Genomic DNA, 18,586 nt, shown 5'->3' on the forward strand with positions numbered 1-18,586 from the left:
GGACGACTCAGAGAGAGAGGACGACTCAGAGAGAGAGACGACTCAGAGAGAGAGAGAGAGAACCACCGCAGAGGAACTGGGTCGAGCTGGAGGAGAAGCTGAAGGAGCGGCTGGCCACCTGGAGTCGCCTGTGCAAGTTCCTCACCTTCAAGACAAAGACGTTGGTGGTGAACCAGCTGGTGACGTCCATGCTGTGCACCGACTCTTCTCCCTGCACCCCCCCATAAGCCTCGTCAACGCACTTCAGAAGCGGGTCCTCGACTTCTTCTGGTCGGGTGGAGGACACCGGGTCGCGGCTGGGGTCCTGGCCCTGCCACTGGACGAGGGCGGCCACGGGCTGGTGTGCGTGCGGAGTCAGCTGGCCACCTTCCGACTGCAGGCAGCGCAAAAGTTCCTGCGCGCCGCCCCTGCACCGGCCTGGAGCGTCACGGCCTCCTTCCTCCTTAAACAGTTGGGGGGTCTGCAGTGCTCCAAGCAACTATTCTACATGGACCTGCAGGGCCTCCCACTGGGACAGCTGCCACCCTTCTACAGAAGCGTCCTGCAGACATGGAGCTCCCTCGCCGTTAGGAGGCTGAACCAACCGCGATCGGCCGAGGATCTGGTCTTCGAACCGATCCTCAGGAACCCACAGACAAAGCTGCCATCCACCACCACCACCCCTGGCATGAAGAGGCGCCTCGCCAACGCGCGGCTCACCAGATGGGAGATCTGGTGGAGCCTGAAACACGGGGCCGGTGGCTCGGACTAGCAGACGTGGCCGTAAAGACAGGGCTGCAGTCGCTCCGGGTGGCTGCCCGGATCCTGGCCGAAGCCAAGGGGGCCTTCTCAGCGGCAGCGGGGAGAACGCCCCCCATCGGCGTTGGGGATGACGAGGCCCCTCTCGATCCCCCTCCACTGGAGCTCTCAGTCGTGCCACTGCATCGCCAATGCCGACAAACGAAGGCGGATCACAACCTGTGCCGGCTAGAAGACCTACCGGAGGTGGCCTTCGCAAATGTAAAGAGGAAAATGCTCTACTCCTACATGGTCCGGTTCCACCAACAGGACACCCTGAGGAGCCACAAGAACCATGCCTGGAGGAGAGCCCTGCCCTGCGTCTCTCCGGAGAGGCCTCGCTGGAGGCAACTCTACTGCAGACCGACGTACAACCGCATCGGCGACCTCAGCTGGAGTATCGCTCACGGCACCGTCACCACCAACGTCTCCCTGGCGCGCTTCACCGACACGTCCCCGGAGTGCCGGTTCTGCGGTAAAGCGGAGACGGTGGCACACCAATACGTGGAGTGCAAGAGCCTGGACTCGCTGTTCAAGGTCCTGAGAAACATCCTCCTAAGGTTCAGCCTCCACTTCTCCCCGACGGTCCTCATCTTTGGACACCCGAAGGGCGACGGACCCCAACATCTTCAGGGGCTGGTCAACGTGCTCTTCGGCTACGCCAAGCTCGCCATATACAGGGCGAGGAAGGTGGCCCTGGAGGGGCAACGTCCAGCCAGCAGCCTGGGCATCTTCCGCGCTCTGGTCGGAGCCAGGGTGTGGCCGGAGTTCCGCCACGCGCGGCTGACCCACGCCGTGCCGGCCTTCAAGGAGCAGTGGGTGCTGGAGGAGGCCGTGTGCTCGGTGGCAGATGAAGGAGAGCTCTGCATGCAGATCTGAGCTACCCGTTGGAGGCCGTTTGACTGTGGGAAGGGCTGCGTCCAGATGCAGCACTTGTCGTAGTTATAAAGAAAAAAGAGAGAGCGAGCCAAATGGAGTAGGAAGAGAGGGGGCAGAGAGAGAGGGGGGGCGGAGAGGGGGTAGAGAGAGAGGAGAGGCAGAGAGGGGGTAGAGAGAGAGGGGGGGGCAGAGAGGGGGTAGAGAAAGAGGGAAGGGGAAAGGAAAAAATGGAAGAAAATCATATTTTGGGTCTTTCATTTAAAAGGGGGGGGGGGGGGTTACATAAAGCAAAGCATTAAAAAAACCCGAAATGATGAACGGAGCAAAGTGCCGACTACACCGAGCATCTTATTGTTTCTTCTGATCGTAAAAAAAAGAGAGAGAGAGGGACGACTCAGAGAGAGGGACGACTCAGAGAGAGAGACTACTCAGAGAGAGAGAGGGACGACTCAGGGAGAGAGAGAGGGACGACTCAGAGAGAGAGAGAGGGACGACTCAGAGAGAGAGAGACGACTCAGAGAGAGAAAGAGAGAGGGACGACTCAGATAGAGAGAGAGGGACGACTCAGAGAGAGAGAGAGACGACTCAGAGAGAGAGGGACGAATCAGAGAGAGGGACGACTCAGAGAGAGAGGACGACTCAGAGAGCGAGAGAGGGACGACTCAGAGAGAGAGGGACGACTCAGAGAGAGAGGGATGACTCAGAGAGAGAGAGAAGGACGACTCAGAGAGAAAGAAGGACGACTCAGAGAGAGAGGGACGATTCAGAGAGGGAGGGACGACTCAGAGAGAAAGAGGACGACTCAGAGAGAGAGGGACGACTTATAGAGAGAGGGACGACTCAGAGAAAGGGACGACTCAAAGAGAGAGATGGACGGCTCATAGAGAGAGAGGGTCGACTCAGAGAGAGAGGGACTACTCAGAGAGAGAGGGACGACTCAGAGAGTGAGAGGGACGACTCAGAGAGAGAGGACGACTCAGAGAGAGATGACGACTCAGAGAGAGAGGACGACTCAGAGAGAGAAATGGACGACTCAGAGAGCGAGAGAGGGATGACTCAGAGAGAGAGGACGACTCAGAGAGAGAGGACGACTCAGAAAGAGAGAGAAGGACGACTCAGAGAGAGGGACGGCTCAGAGAGAGAGGGACGATTCAGAGAGAGGACGACTCAGAGAGAGAGGACGACTCAGAAAGAGAGAGAATACGACTCAGAGAGAGGGACGACTCAGAGAGAGAGGGACGACTCAGAGAGAGGCAGGACGACTCAGAGAGAGAGAGAGGACGACTCAGAGAGAGAGAGGACGTCTCAGAGAGAGAGAGAGACGACTCAGAGAGAGGGACGACTCAGAGAGAGAGAGAGGACGACTCATAGATAGAAACGGACGACTCAGAGAGAGAGAGACGACTCAGAGAGATGGGCGACTCAGAGAGAGAGGACGACTCAGAGATAGAAACGGACGACTCAGAGAGAGAGAAACGACGACTCAGAGAGAGAGAGGACGACTCAGAGAGAGGGAGAGGGACGACTCAGAGAGAGAGAGGACGACCCAGAGAGAAAGGACGACTCAGAGAGAGAGAGGACGACTCAGAGAGAGGGAGATGGAAGACTCAGAGAGAGAGAGAGGACGACTCAGAGAGAAAGGACGACTCAGAGAGAGAGACGACTCAGATAGACGGAGAGGGACGACTCAGAGAGAGAGAGGGACGACTCAGAGAGAGAGAGAGACGACTCAGAGAGAGAGAGACTACTCTGAGAGAGAAAGAAGGACGACTCAGAGAGAGAGAGACGACTCAGAGAGAGAGACGACTCAGAGAGAGAGAGACGACTCAGAGAGAGAGAGAGAGGACGACTCAGAGAGAGAGACTACTCTGAGAGAGAGACTACTCAGAGAGAGACTACTCAGAGTTAGAGACGACTCAGAGGGAGAGAGAGAGAGACGACTCAGAGAGAGAGAGAGACTACTCAGAGAGAGAGAGACGACTCAGAGAGGGAGAGAGACGACTCAGAGAGACTACTCAGAGAGAGAGACGACTCAGAGAGAGAGAGAGACGACTCAGAGAGAGAGAGGGACGACTCAGAGAGAGAGAGGGACGACTCAGATAGAGAGAGAGGGACGACTCAGAGAGAGAGAGAGACGACTCAGAGAGAGAGACGACTCAGAGAGAGAGAGAGAGAGACGACTCAGAGAGAGAGAGGGACGACTCAGAGAGAGAGAGGGACGACTCAGATAGAGAGAGAGGGACGACTCAGAGAGAGAGAGGGACGACTCAGAGAGAGAGAGAGGGACGACTCAGATAGAGAGAGAGGGACGACTCAGAGAGAGAGGACGACTCAGAGAGAGAAACAGACGTCTCAGAGAGAGAGAGAGGGACGACTCAGAGAGAGAGAGGACGACTCAGAGAGAGAAACCGACGACTCAGAGAGCGAGAGAGGGACGACTCAGAGAGAGAGAGGACGACTCAGAGAGAGAGACGACTCAGAGAGAGAGAGAGAGAACCACCGCAGAGGAACTGGGTCGAGCTGGAGGAGAAGCTGAAGGAGCGGCTGGCCACCTGGAGTCGCGTGTGCAAGTTCCTCACCTTCAGGACAAAGACGTTGGTGGTGAACCAGCTGGTGACGTCCATGCTGTGCACCGACTCTTCTCCCTGCACCCCCCCATAAGCCTCGTCAACGCACTTCAGAAGCGGGTCCTCGACTTCTTCTGGTCGGGTGGAGGACACCGGGTCGCGGCTGGGGTCCTGGCCCTGCCACTGGACGAGGGCGGCCACGGGCTGGTGTGCGTGCGGAGTCAGCTGGCCACCTTCCGACTGCAGGCAGCGCAAAAGTTCCTGCGCGCCGCCCCTGCACCGGCCTGGAGCGTCACGGCCTCCTTCCTCCTTAAACAGCTGGGGGGTCTGCAGTGCTCCAAGCAACTATTCTACATGGACCTGCAGGGCCTCCCACTGGGACAGCTGCCACCCTTCTACAGAAGCGTCCTGCAGACATGGAGCTCCCTCGCCGTTAGGAGGCTGAACCAACCGCGATCGGCCGAGGATCTGGTCTTCGAACCGATCCTCAGGAACCCACAGACAAAGCTGCCATCCACCACCACCACCCCTGGCATGAAGAGGCGCCTCGCCAACGCGCGGCTCACCAGATGGGAGATCTGGTGGAGCCTGAAACACGGGGCCGGTGGCTCGGACTAGCAGACGTGGCCGCAAAGACAGGGCTGCAGTCGCTCCGGGTGGCTGCCCGGATCCTGGCCGAAGCCAAGGGGGCCTTCTCAGCGGCAGCGGGGAGAACGCCCCCCATCGGCGTTGGGGATGACGAGGCCCCTCTCGATCCCCCTCCACTGGAGCTCTCAGTCGTGCCACTGCATCGCCAATGCCGACAAACGAAGGCGGATCACAACCTGTGCCGGCTAGAAGACCTACCGGACGTGGCCTTCGCAAATGTAAAGAGGAAAATGCTCTACTCCTACATGGTCCGGTTCCACCAACAGGACACCCTGAGGAGCCACAAGAACCATGCCTGGAGGAGAGCCCTGCCCTGCGTCTCTCCGGAGAAGCCTCGCTGGAGGCAACTCTACTGCAGACCGACGTACAACCGCATCGGCGACCTCAGCTGGAGTATCGCCCACGGCACCGTCACCACCAACGTCTCCCTGGCGCGCTTCACCGACACGTCCCCGGAGTGCCGGTTCTGCGGTAAAGCGGAGACGGTGGCGCACCAATACGTGGAGTGCAAGAGCCTGGACTCGCTGTTCAAGGTCCTGAGAAACATCCTCCTAAGGTTCAGCCTCCACTTCTCCCCGACGGTCCTCATCTTTGGACACCCGAAGGGCGACGGACCCCAACATCTTCAGGGGCTGGTCAACGTGCTCTTCGGCTACGCCAAGCTCGCCATATACAGGGCGAGGAAGGTGGCCCTGGAGGGGCAACGTCCAGCCAGCAGCCTGGGCATCTTCCGCGCTCTGGTCGGAGCCAGGGTGTGGCCGGAGTTCCGCCACGCGCGGCTGACCCACGCCGTGCCGGCCTTCAAGGAGCAGTGGGTGCTGGAGGAGGCCGTGTGCTCGGTGGCAGATGAAGGAGAGCTCTGCATGCAGATCTGAGCTACCCGTCGGAGGCCGTTTGACTGTGGGAAGGGCTGCGTCCAGATGCAGCACTTGTCGTAGTTATAAAGAAAAAAAGAGAGAGCGAGCCAAATGGAGTAGGAAGAGAGGGGGCAGAGAGAGAGGGGGGGGGCGGAGAGGGGGTAGAGAGAGAGGAGAGGCAGAGAGGGGGGTAGAGAGAGAGGGAAGGGGAAAGGAAAAAATGGAAGAAAATCATATTTTGGGTCTTTCATTTAAAAGGGGGGGGGGGGGGTTACATAAAGCAAAGCATTAAAAAAACCCGAAATGATGAACGGAGCAAAGTGCCGACTACACCGAGCATCTTATTGTTTCTTCTGATCGTAAAAAAAAGAGAGAGAGGGACGACTCAGAGAGAGGGACGACTCAGAGAGAGAGAGAGACTACTCAGAGAGAGAGAGGGACGACTCAGGGAGAGAGAGAGGGACGACTCAGAGAGAGAGAGAGGGACGACTCAGAGAGAGAGAGACGACTCAGAGAGAGAAAGAGAGAGGGACGACTCAGATAGAGAGAGAGGGACGACTCAGAGAGAGAGAGACGACTCAGAGAGAGAGGGACGAATCAGAGAAAGGGACGACTCAGAGAGAGAGGACGACTCAGAGAGCGAGAGAGGGACGACTCAGAGAGAGAGGGACGACTCAGAGAGAGAGGGATGACTCAGAGAGAGAGAGAGAAGGACGACTCAGAGAGAAAGAAGGACGACTCAGAGAGAGAGGGACGATTCAGAGAGGGAGGGACGACTCAGAGAGAGAGAGGACGACTCAGAGAGAGAGGGACGACTTATAGAGAGAGGGACGACTCAGAGAAAGGGACGACTCAAAGAGAGAGATGGACGGCTCATAGAGAGAGAGGGTCGACTCAGAGAGAGAGGGACTACTCAGAGAGAGAGGGACGACTCAGAGAGTGAGAGGGACGACTCAGAGAGAGAGGACGACTCAGAGAGAGATGACGACTCAGAGAGAGAGGACGACTCAGAGAGAGAAACGGACGACTCAGAGAGCGAGAGAGGGATGACTCAGAGAGAGAGGACGACTCAGAGAGAGAGGACGACTCAGAAAGAGAGAGAAGGACGACTCAGAGAGAGGGACGGCTCAGAGAGAGAGGGACGATTCAGAGAGAGGACGACTCAGAGAGAGAGGACGACTCAGAAAGAGAGAGAATACGACTCAGAGAGAGGGACGACTCAGAGAGAGAGGGACGACTCAGAGAGAGGCAGGACGACTCAGAGAGAGAGAGGACGACTCAGAGAGAGAGAGAGGACGTCTCAGAGAGAGAGAGACGACTCAGAGAGAGGGACGACTCAGAGAGAGAGAGAGAGGACGACTCATAGATAGAAACGGACGACTCAGAGAGAGAGAGACGACTCAGAGAGATGGACGACTCAGAGAGAGAGGACGACTCAGAGATAGAAACGGACGACTCAGAGAGAGAGAAACGACGACTCAGAGAGAGAGAGGACGACTCAGAGAGAGGGAGAGGGACGACTCAGAGAGAGAGAGGACGACCCAGAGAGAAAGGACGACTCAGAGAGAGAGAGGACGACTCAGAGAGAGGGAGATGGACGACTCAGAGAGAGAGAGAGGACGACTCAGATAGAAAGGACGACTCAGAGAGAGACACGACTCAGATAGACGGAGAGGGACGACTCAGAGAGAGAGAGGGACGACTCAGAGAGAGAGAGACGACTCAGAGAGGGAGAGAGAGACTACTCTGAGAGAGAAAGAAGGACGACTCAGAGAGAGAGAGACGACTCAGAGAGAGAGACGACTCAGAGAGAGAGAGACGACTCAGAGAGAGAGAGAGAGGACGACTCAGAGAGAGAGACTACTCTGAGAGAGAGACTACTCAGAGAGAGACTACTCAGAGTTAGAGACGACTCAGAGAGAGAGAGAGAGAGACGACTCAGAGAGAGAGAGACTACTCAGAGAGAGAGAGACGACTCAGAGAGGGAGAGAGACGACTCAGAGAGACTACTCAGAGAGAGAGACGACTCAGAGAGAGAGAGAGAGAGACGACTCAGAGAGAGAGAGGGACGACTCAGAGAGAGAGAGGGACGACTCAGATAGAGAGAGAGGGACGACTCAGAGAGAGAGAGGGACGACTCAGAGAGAGAGAGGGACGACTCAGATAGAGAGAGAGGGACGACTCAGAGAGAGAGGACGACTCAGAGAGAGAAACGGACGTCTCAGAGAGAGAGAGAGGGACGACTCAGAGAGAGAGAGGACGACTCAGAGAGAGAAACCGACGACTCAGAGAGCGAGAGAGGGATGACTCAGAGAGAGAGGACGACTCAGAGAGAGAGAGACGACTCAGAGAGAGAGAGAGAACCACCGCAGAGGAACTGGGTCGAGCTGGAGGAGAAGCTGAAGGAGCGGCTGGCCACCTGGAGTCGCCTGTGCAAGTTCCTCACCTTCAGGACAAAGACGTTGGTGGTGAACCAGCTGGTGACGTCCATGCTGTGCACTGACTCTTCTCCCTGCACCCCCCCATAAGCCTCGTCAACGCACTTCAGAAGCGGGTCCTCGACTTCTTCTGGTCGGGTGGAGGACACCGGGTCGCCGCTGGGGTCCTGGCCCTGCCACTGGACGAGGGCGGCCACGGGCTGGTGTGCGTGCGGAGTCAGCTGGCCACCTTCCGACTGCAGGCAGCGCAAAAGTTCCTGCGCGCCGCCCCTGCACCGGCCTGGAGCGTCACGGCCTCCTTCCTCCTTAAACAGCTGGGGGGTCTGCAGTGCTCCAAGCAACTATTCTACATGGACCTGCAGGGCCTCCCACTGGGACAGCTGCCACCCTTCTACAGAAGCGTCCTGCAGACATGGAGCTCCCTCGCCGTTAGGAGGCTGAACCAACCGCGATCGGCCGAGGATCTGGTCTTCGAACCGATCCTCAGGAACCCACAGACAAAGCTGCCATCCACCACCACCACCCCTGGCATGAAGAGGCGCCTCGCCAACGCGCGGCTCACCAGATGGGAGATCTGGTGGAGCCTGAAACACGGGGCCGGTGGCTCGGACTAGCAGACGTGGCCGCAAAGACAGGGCTGCAGTCGCTCCGGGTGGCTGCCCGGATCCTGGCCGAAGCCAAGGGGGCCTTCTCAGCGGCAGCGGGGAGAATGCCCCCCATCGGCGTTGGGGATGACGAGGCCCCTCTCGATCCCCCTCCACTGGAGCTCTCAGTCGTGCCACTGCATCGCCAATGCCGACAAACGAAGGCGGATCACAACCTGTGCCGGCTAGAAGACCTACCGGAGGTGGCCTTCGCAAATGTAAAGAGGAAAATGCTCTACTCCTACATGGTCCGGTTCCACCAACAGGACACCCTGAGGAGCCACAAGAACCATGCCTGGAGGAGAGCCCTGCCCTGCGTCTCTCCGGAGAGGCCTCGCTGGAGGCAACTCTACTGCAGACCGACGTACAACCGCATCGGCGACCTCAGCTGGAGTATCGCCCACGGCACCGTCACCACCAACGTCTCCCTGGCGCGCTTCACCGACACGTCCCCGGAGTGCCGGTTCTGCGGTAAAGCGGAGACGGTGGCGCACCAATACGTGGAGTGCAAGAGCCTGGACTCGCTGTTCAAGGTCCTGAGAAACATCCTCCTAAGGTTCAGCCTCCACTTCTCCCCGACGGTCCTCATCTTTGGACACCCGAAGGGCGACGGACCCCAACATCTTCAGGGGCTGGTTAACGTGCTCTTCGGCTACGCCAAGCTCGCCATATACAGGGCGAGGAAGGTGGCCCTGGAGGGGCAACGTCCAGCCAGCAGCCTGGGCATCTTCCGCGCTCTGGTCGGAGCCAGGGTGTGGCCGGAGTTCCGCCACGCGCGGCTGACCCACGCCGTGCCGGCCTTCAAGGAGCAGTGGGTGCTGGAGGAGGCCGTGTGCTCGGTGGCAGATGACGGAGAGCTCTGCATGCAGATCTGAGCTACCCGTCGGAGGCCGTTTGACTGTGGGAAGGGCTGCGTCCAGATGCAGCACTTGTCGTAGTTATAAAGAAAAAAGAGAGAGCGAGCCAAATGGAGTAGGAAGAGAGGGGGCAGAGAGAGAGGGGGGGCGGAGAGGGGGTAGAGAGAGAGGAGAGGCAGAGAGGGGGGTAGAGAGAGAGGGGGGGGGGCAGAGAGGGGGTAGAGAAAGAGGGAAGGGGAAAGGAAAAAATGGAAGAAAATCATATTTTGGGTCTTTCATTTAAAAGGGGGGGGGGGGGGGTTACATAAAGCAAAGCATTAAAAAAACCCGAAATGATGAACGGAGCAAAGTGCCGACTACACCGAGCATCTTCTTGTTTCTTCTGATCGTAAAAAAAAGAGAGAGAGAGGGACGACTCAGAGAGAGGGACGACTCAGAGAGAGAGACTACTCAGAGAGAGAGAGGGACGACTCAGGGAGAGAGAGAGGGACGACTCAGAGAGAGAGAGAGAGAGAGGGACGACTCAGAGAGAGAGAGACGACTCAGAGAGAGAAAGAGAGAGGGACGACTCAGAGAGAGAGAGAGGGACGACTCAGAGAGAGAGAGAGACGACTCAGAGAGAGAGGGACGAATCAGAGAGAGGGACGACTCAGAGAGAGAGGACGACTCAGAGAGCGAGAGAGGGACGACTCAGAGAGAGAGGGACGACTCAGAGAGAGAGGGATGACTCAGAGAGAGAGAGAAGGACGACTCAGAGAGAAAGAAGGACGACTCGGAGAGAGAGGGACGATTCAGAGAGGGAGGGACGACTCAGAGAGAGAGAGGACGACTCAGAGAGAGAGGGACGACGCAGAGAGAAAGAAGGACGACTCAGAGAGAGAGAGGAACGACTCAGAGAGAGGGATGGACGACTCAGAGAGAGAGGGACGACACAGAGAGAGAGACGACTCAGAGAGAGAGGACGACTAAGAGAGAGAAACGGACGTCTCAGAGAGAGAGAGAGGGACGACTCAGAGAGAGAGAGAGAGAGAGGGACGACTCAGAGAGAGAGAGGGACGACTCAGAGAGAGAGAGGGACGACTCAGAGAGAGAGGGACGACTCAGAGAGAGAGAGACGACTCAGAGAGAGAAAGAGAGAGGGACGACTCAGAGAGAGAGAGAGAAAGAGGGACGACTCAGAGAGAGAGAGACGACTCAGAGAGAGAGGGACGACTCCGAGAGAGGGACGACTCAGAGAGAGAGGACGACTCAGAGAGAGAAACGGACGACTCAGAGATAGAGGGACGACTCAGAGAGAGGGACGACTCAGAGAGCGAGATAGGGACGACTCAGAGAGAGAGGGACGACTCAGAGAGAGAGGGACGACTCAGAGAGAAAGAGATAGAAGGACGACTCAGAGAGAAAGAAGGACGACTCAGAGAGAGAGGGACGATTCAGAGAGGGAGGGACGACTCAGAGAGGGAGAGGACGACTCAGAGAGAGAGGGACGACGCAGAGAGAAAGAAGGACGACTCAGAGAGAGAGGGACGACTCAGAGAGAGGGAGGGACGATTCGGAGAGAGAGGGACGACTCAGAGAGAGAGACGACTCAGAGAGAGAGGACGACTCAGAGAGAGAAACGGACGTCTCACAGAGAGAGAGAGAGGGACGACTCAGAGAGAGAGAGAGGACGACTCAGAGAGAGAAACCGACGACTCAGAGAGCGAGAGAGGGACGACTCAGAGAGAGAGGGACGACTCAGAGAGAGGGACGACTCAGAGAGAGAGAGGACGACTCAGAGAGAGATGACGACTCAGAGAGAGAGGACGACTCAGAGAGAGAAACGGACGACTCAGAAAGCGAGAGAGGGACGACTCAGAGAGAGAGGGCGACTCAGAGACAGAGGACGACTCAAAAAGAGAAAGAAGGACGACTCAGAGAGAAAGAAGGACGACTCAGAGAGAGAGACGACGACTCAGAGAGAGAGGGACGACTCGGAGAGAAAGAAGGACGACTCAAAGAGAGATAGACGACTCAGAGAGAGATGCCGACTCAGAGAGAGATGACGACTCAGAGAGAGAGAGAGGGACGACTCAGAGAGAGAGAGGACGACTCAGAGATAGAGGACGACTCAGAGAGAGGACGACTCAGAGAGAGAGAGGGACGACTCAGAGAGAGAGAGACGACTCAGATAGAGAGGGACGACTCAGATAGAGATGGACGACTCACAGAGAGGGAGGGACGACTCAGAGAGAGAGGGACGACTTATAGAGAGAGGGACGACTCAGAGAAAGGGACGACTCAAAGAGAGAGATGGACGGCTCATAGAGAGAGAGGGTCGACTCAGAGAGAGAGGGACTACTCAGAGAGAGAGGGACGACTCAGAGAGAGAGAGGGACGACTCAGAGAGAGAGGACGACTCAGAGAGAGATGACGACTCAGAGAGAGAGGACGACTCAGAGAGAGAAACGGACGACTCAGAGAGCGAGAGAGGGATGACTCAGAGAGAGAGGACGACTCAGAGAGAGAGGACGACTCAGAAAGAGAGAGAAGGACGACTCAGAAAGAGAGAGAATACGACTCAGAGAGAGGGACGACTCAGAGAGAGAGGGACGACTCAGAGAGAGGCAGGACGACTCAGAGAGAGAGGACGACTCAGAGAGAGAGGACGTCTCAGAGAGAGAGAGACGACTCAGAGAGAGGGACGACTCAGAGAGAGAGAGGACGACTCATAGATAGAAACGGACGACTTAGAGAGAGAGAGACGACTCAGAGAGATGGACGACTCAGAGAGAGAGGACGACTCAGAGATAGAAACGGACGACTCAGAGAGAGAGAAACGACGACTCAGAGAGAGAGAGGACGACTCAGAGAGAGGGAGAGGGACGACTCAGAGAGAGAGAGGACGACCCAGAGAGAAAGAACGACTCAGAGAGAGAGAGGACGACTCAGAGAGAGGGAGATGGACGACTCAGAGAGAGAGAGAGGACGACTCAGAGAGAAAGGACGACTCAGAGAGAGAGACGACTCAGATAGACGGAGAGGGACGACTCAGAGAGAGAGAGGGACAACTCAGAGAGAGAGAGAGACGACTCAGAGAGACTACTCTGAGAGAGAAAGAAGGACGACTCAGAGAGAGAGAGACGACTCAGAGAGAGAGAGAGACGACTCAGAGAGAGAGAGACGACTCAGAGAGAGAGAGGACGACTCAGAGAGACTACTCTGAGAGAGAGACTACTCAGAGAGAGACTACTCAGAGTTAGAGACGACTCAGAGAGAGAGAGAGAGACGACTCAGAGAGAGAGACTACTCAGAGAGAGAGACGACTCAGAGAGGGAGAGAGACGACTCAGAGAGACTACTCAGAGAGAGAGACGACTCAAAGAGAGAGAGAGACGACTCAGAGAGAGAGAGAGGGACGACTCAGAGAGAGAGGGACGACTCAGATAGAGAGAGAGAGGGACGACTCAGAGAGAGAGAGGGACGACTCAGATAGAGAGAGAGGGACGACTCAGAGGCGCCAGGAGGAGGAACCACATACGAGGAGCGGGAAGGCAGCAGCAGCAGCGGCACCCACGCAGTGAGGAGCCCGGCGCTACCAACAATTGCGCAAGTTCTGCGGTCCTCTGAGGTGTTACCGGTCAATTAATGAGCGTTTTAACAACCTCACGTTTAAAGAGGTATTTTAATCCAGCGAGCCACCGTTTTAGTTGAACGTGCTGCTATTGCGAGGTTCAAGTGAAGTCGGGTTTGCTTTAATTACCACGGTGAGAACCAGGAGACCAGGACAGAGTCTCGTTGGCAAGAGGAATTAATTACTGGAGGGAATAATAGGGTTTTCCCCATTTTTTTCTGGCAACAAAACTGAAACCTTTTTACGAGGATTTATGTTACTGCATTAACCACAATACCTGCAGTCAAAATGGAAACAAAAAAACATACTATGATAATATATGTGGCATTGTCCTTGAAACTGATTGGTCCACACCAAGGGACGGCTTTCTTTTGAGCCTCGACCCAATTGGTGCTCGACCACATGACGCCAGAAGGCGTACAGCTCAAAGACAATGCGCTATCAAAGTAATGAGGGCTCGGGGTGAGCATCTACATCATTAGACCTCCTTTGCCAGTACCAAAATGTAAAAATAGGGTTTTCCCCTTTTTTCTGGAAACAAAACTGAAACCTTTTTACGAGGATTCATGTCTGCATTAACCACAACACCTGCAGTCAAAATGCTCCGTGGACACTGCTGTGCATCTTTTCACGAGGATCGTGATTCTAGTCCGACGGCCGACGACGAATGACCATTTGCATTTAGCTGGTATTTAAATCGCCCAGCGTCTCTCAGCGCCGGACAGGACAACTCAATCACGATGATGCCCAGCTGTGATTATGATATTTTTTTTGAGCCAAGGGGACCGACTCTCTGATGACAGCTCTCCTTGTGCGGCACGACGAGTATTCCCTATATGGGCACCGCGGTGGCGAGATGTTAACTGCCTCGCCTGGTATGCAGGAGGTCGTGGGTTCGATCCCGACCCTGACGCCTGCTTTATACTTGGGGTTTGCGTGTTCTTCCCGTGATCGCGTGGAATTTTCTCTGGTTTTCCCCTGCACATTTAGAATCAACATGCGTTTAGCGTGCGGTGTTTGGGTGCTCTAAATTTCCACATGATACGCCACTTCGTTGGGCTATCATTTGTGGCCAAGTCACTTCTAAAAAAAGCTGTATAGCTCAGTGGGGCTTAGCTGGTAAAATATATAATAGTTTATAGTTTCAATGTATTATTTGTAATTACGATCAAGTGATTTGTACTACGGTGACGACCGGCACGTATGACCTGCTCTTTGTATCGTATGACGATCACAGTATTCCTAACGTCCCCTGGGTATTTGTGGTTAATAGAGCCGCGGTATTAACCAGGGACGGCGCGGCGCTGGAATCGCAACTTCTGCAAACGCTGGTTCACGTCACGGCCTCTTGCAGCTATTTCTCTCCAAGCCTGCCGTGGGGTGATCCCCGTCTCGAGATCTTTAGGCGGAGCCCCTGGGTCGCCCTTGGATCAACGTTTGCGCTTCTGGCGGCAGTCTGGAACGCCCTCCCTTCCGATATTAGGGAACCACTCGGAGCTATGCACTTATAAATCTAGTTGGAAATGTATTTCTTTAGAATTTTCTTATATGTTTAGTTTGTTGTCCTTCCCACGCACCTCCGATGAGCACGGTTGGCTACGCACGGTGCGAGAAAAGTTCAACGAACGGTACATACATCGTAAAACTTCCTGAATAAAATAGTATCCAGCAAAAGATTCCTTCCAGATACAGCAGCCACATTCGCAAATGTGATTTGTAGCTACAGTGAGGGAAAAAAAGTATTTGATCCCCTGCTGATTTTGTACGTTTGCCCACTGACAAAGAAATGATCAGTCGATAATTTTAATGGTAGGTTTATTTGAACAGTGAGAGACACAATAACAACAACAAAATCCAGAAAAACGCATGTCAAAAATTTTATAAATAGATTTGCATTTTAATGAGGGAAATAAGTATTTGACCCCTCTGCAAAACATGAGTTAGTATTTGGTTATCAAAACTCTTGTTGGCAATCACAGAAGTCAGACGTTTCTTGTAGTTGGCCACCAGGTTTGCACACATCTCAGGAGGGATTTTGTCCCACTCCTCTTTGCAGATCTTCTCCAAGTCATTAAGGATTCGAGGCTGACGTTTGGCAACTCGAACCTTCAGCTCCCACCACAGATTTTCTATGGGATTAAGGTCTGGAGACTGGCTAGGCCACTCCAGGACCTTAATGTGCTTCTTCTTGAGCCACTCCTTTGTTGCCTTGGCCGTGTGTTTTGGGTCATTGTCATGCTGGAATACCCATCCACGACCCATTTTCAATGCCCTGGCTGAGGGAAGGAGGTTCTCACCCAAGATTTGACGGTACATAGACCCGTCCATCGTCCCTTTGATGCGGTGAAGTTGTCCTGTCCCCTTAGCAGAAAAACACCCCCAAAGCATAATGTTTCCACCTCCATGTTTGACGGTGGGGATGGTGTTCTTGGGGTCATAGGCAGCATTCCTCCTCCAAACACGGCGAGTTGAGTTGATGCCAATGAGCTCCATTTTTGGTCTCATCTGAACACAACACTTTCACCCAGTTGTCCTCTGAATCATTCAGATGTTCATTGGCAACCTTCAGACGGGCATATATATGTGCTTTCTTGAGCAGGGGGACCTTGCGGGCGCTGCAGGATTTCAGTCCTTCACGGCGTAGTGTGTTACCAATTGTTTTCTTGGTGACTATGGTCCCAGCTGCCTTGAGATCATTGACAAGATCATCTCGTGTAGTTCTGGGCTGATTCCTCACCGTTCTCATGATCATTGCAACTCCACGAGGTGAGATCTTGCATGGAGCCCCAGGCCGAGGGAGATTGACAGTTCTTTTGTATTTCTTCCAATTGCGAATAATCGCACCAACTGTTGTCACCTTCTCACCAAGCTGCTTGGCAATGGTCTTGTAACCCATTCCAGCCTTGTGTAGGTGTACAATCTTGTCCCTGACATCCTTGGAGAGCTCTTTGGTCTTGGCCATGGTGGAGAGTTTGGAATCTGATTGATTGCTTCTGTGGACAGGTGTCTTTTATACAGGTAACAAGCTGAGATTAGGAGCACACTCGTTACCTGTATAAAAGACACCTGGGAGCCAGAAATCTTTCTGATTGAGAGGGGGTCAAATACTTATTTCCCTCATTAAAATGCAAATCAATTTAGAACATTTTTGACATGCGTTTTTCTGGATTTTTTTGTTGTTATTCTGTCTCTCACTGTTCAAATGAACCTACCATTAAAATTATATATTGATCATGTCTTTGTCAGTGTGCAAACGTACAAAATCAGCAGGGGATCAAATACTTTTTTCCCTCACTGTATAAACCTTACCCGTGTATCATCGACAGTTACATTTTCATGTGTAATGCAATCGAAGGACTCTGTGTTGCTGTTGTCTTGCTGTGGTTTGGGATTGTTGTTGTTTTTCTGCCTTGCACCAAAATTCCATTTGATGTTGATAACATCTGCAGGGATGTATGTACTTGTGACATTGGTACGTCAATACTTTATATTTATTCGCCTATTTATTTTAATCCCTTGCTTACCTTTTTTCTCTACCTTGCTCTTATGCCGTTGTTTGTATTGTTCGTCGATGTAACTCGCTGACCCCGTCCACCCCTGCTGGACATGTGTCAAAAAGAGCTTCATAGCTCATCGGATTTCTCCTCCTCCGCCAGTGCAAATAAACATTCGGATCCATGCGTCTCAGTGCTTGCTTTATTTAATCTCCTGGTTAAGGATAAATGATGCAAACAAGTGCAGGATGTAAGACTGATCCTGGCGGTATATATATTTATATATTCCACGCACAATCCCATGGCTTAATTCGAATCTCACAGGAAATGCACTGTACTATTTGCGTGACCCATTCTCAAGAGACGTTCTTAGGTTCTTAGGTTACTCGTAGGGAGGCTCTGCTTTATCGTATTCTCCCTATTATAAGACGCTGGTGGGTCCCGCCCAACTGTTACACTATTGTAGAGCAAACATTGCAGTATCTGTGCGTATGTGTACACGTGTAAACAGATTTCTATAACTTTTTTTATGGCGGGGCACACGTTTCGGCCGCGTTTTACTTCCCCCAGCGTCTTATAATCCGGAGAATACGGTAGATGCTAGGCAATGTGGCAGAGTAACCATTCGCCACCCTCACCCATCCCATTCGGGATTCGATTATAAACGAAAACTACAAAAACTATATATATATTTTTTACCAGGTAAGGCCCACTGAGCTGTATAGCACTTTTTCAGAAGCGACCTGGCTATCACAATAGTTCAACAAAGTGGCTTATCACGTGTAAATTTATAGTAAAATACTCGAAATGCATGTTTCTAAATGTGGAAAGAAAAACCGGAGGACCCGGAAAAAAATCCACGCAACCACGGGGCGAGAGACATGCAAACTCCAAATATACAGCAGGCGTCAGGTCAGGATCGAACACATGCCTCTCGCATACCAGGCGAGGTAGCTAACATCTGGCCACCGTGAGATGTATTTTATATAACAATGTGTAGTGTGAATATAGCCGCACCTAGTGTCTAGAGAGGGTTAACCTAAAACCACATACGACATATGAATCGATAACGATTACCAACTAATTCTTATCGTCTAATTTCAGAATATATTTTAATTGATGGATATATACTGTGTATAATTTCCGGATAATAAGACGCTCTAGAAAGTAACACGCATTAGAAAGCTGTGCCCGGTATCTGTATCGTTATACTGTACATATCTGGTCACACACACGCCATATAAACACATAACACAGACCGGATAATAAGACACAACCCCAAATAGTTGCTTTAAATTACAGGTGGGTAAAAAAGTGCGTCTTATAATCTGGGTTTGTGAATAGATTAGTCGATAATTATCAATTACTTTGCACATGAGTATCGATTGATTAAGATCATCACGATAATCAGCTGATCCTGACATTTAGGATAGTGGTGATTGAGACGGAACAAAGAGAGACAAACTAAGCATCGATGACTGCATCGATGCCGTGCGTAGGAATCGTGATGAATAATCTAATAGATGTGGGCCTTAATAAAAAATATATAACAGGCGACGTTTCAGACAATGGCCCTTGATAACACATTCGTATATTATGCTATGAAGTAGGGCCATTGCACGAAACATCGCCTATTATACATTGTATTTTCAGGCCACACGCGGTGTTGTTATTGACACCGAGCGTATTGCGTTGTTGTTATTGGTTGTGCACCATTGCCAACGCAGCACTCACCCCTTAAATTAGGGGTGTCGAACTCAATTTAATCTTGGGTCGCATCATCATTATGGGTGCCTCAAAGGGCCGGTTGTAT

General features: G+C 53.3%; 1 protein-coding gene across 1 annotated transcript in view; it reads right to left on the reverse strand.

The window, feature by feature from the left end:
- LOC116944537 (trace amine-associated receptor 365-like) overlaps positions 1-18,586 on the reverse strand; it is a 32,017-nt gene that overhangs the window by 8,898 nt on the left and 4,533 nt on the right. The window lies entirely within an intron of this gene.

The sequence above is a fragment of the Petromyzon marinus genome, chromosome 21, assembly GCF_048934315.1.
Source record: "Petromyzon marinus isolate PM22_M1 ecotype Great Lakes invasive population chromosome 21, UKy_Petmar_22M1.pri1.0, whole genome shotgun sequence".
NCBI classification, from domain to species: domain Eukaryota; kingdom Metazoa; phylum Chordata; class Hyperoartia; order Petromyzontiformes; family Petromyzontidae; genus Petromyzon; species Petromyzon marinus.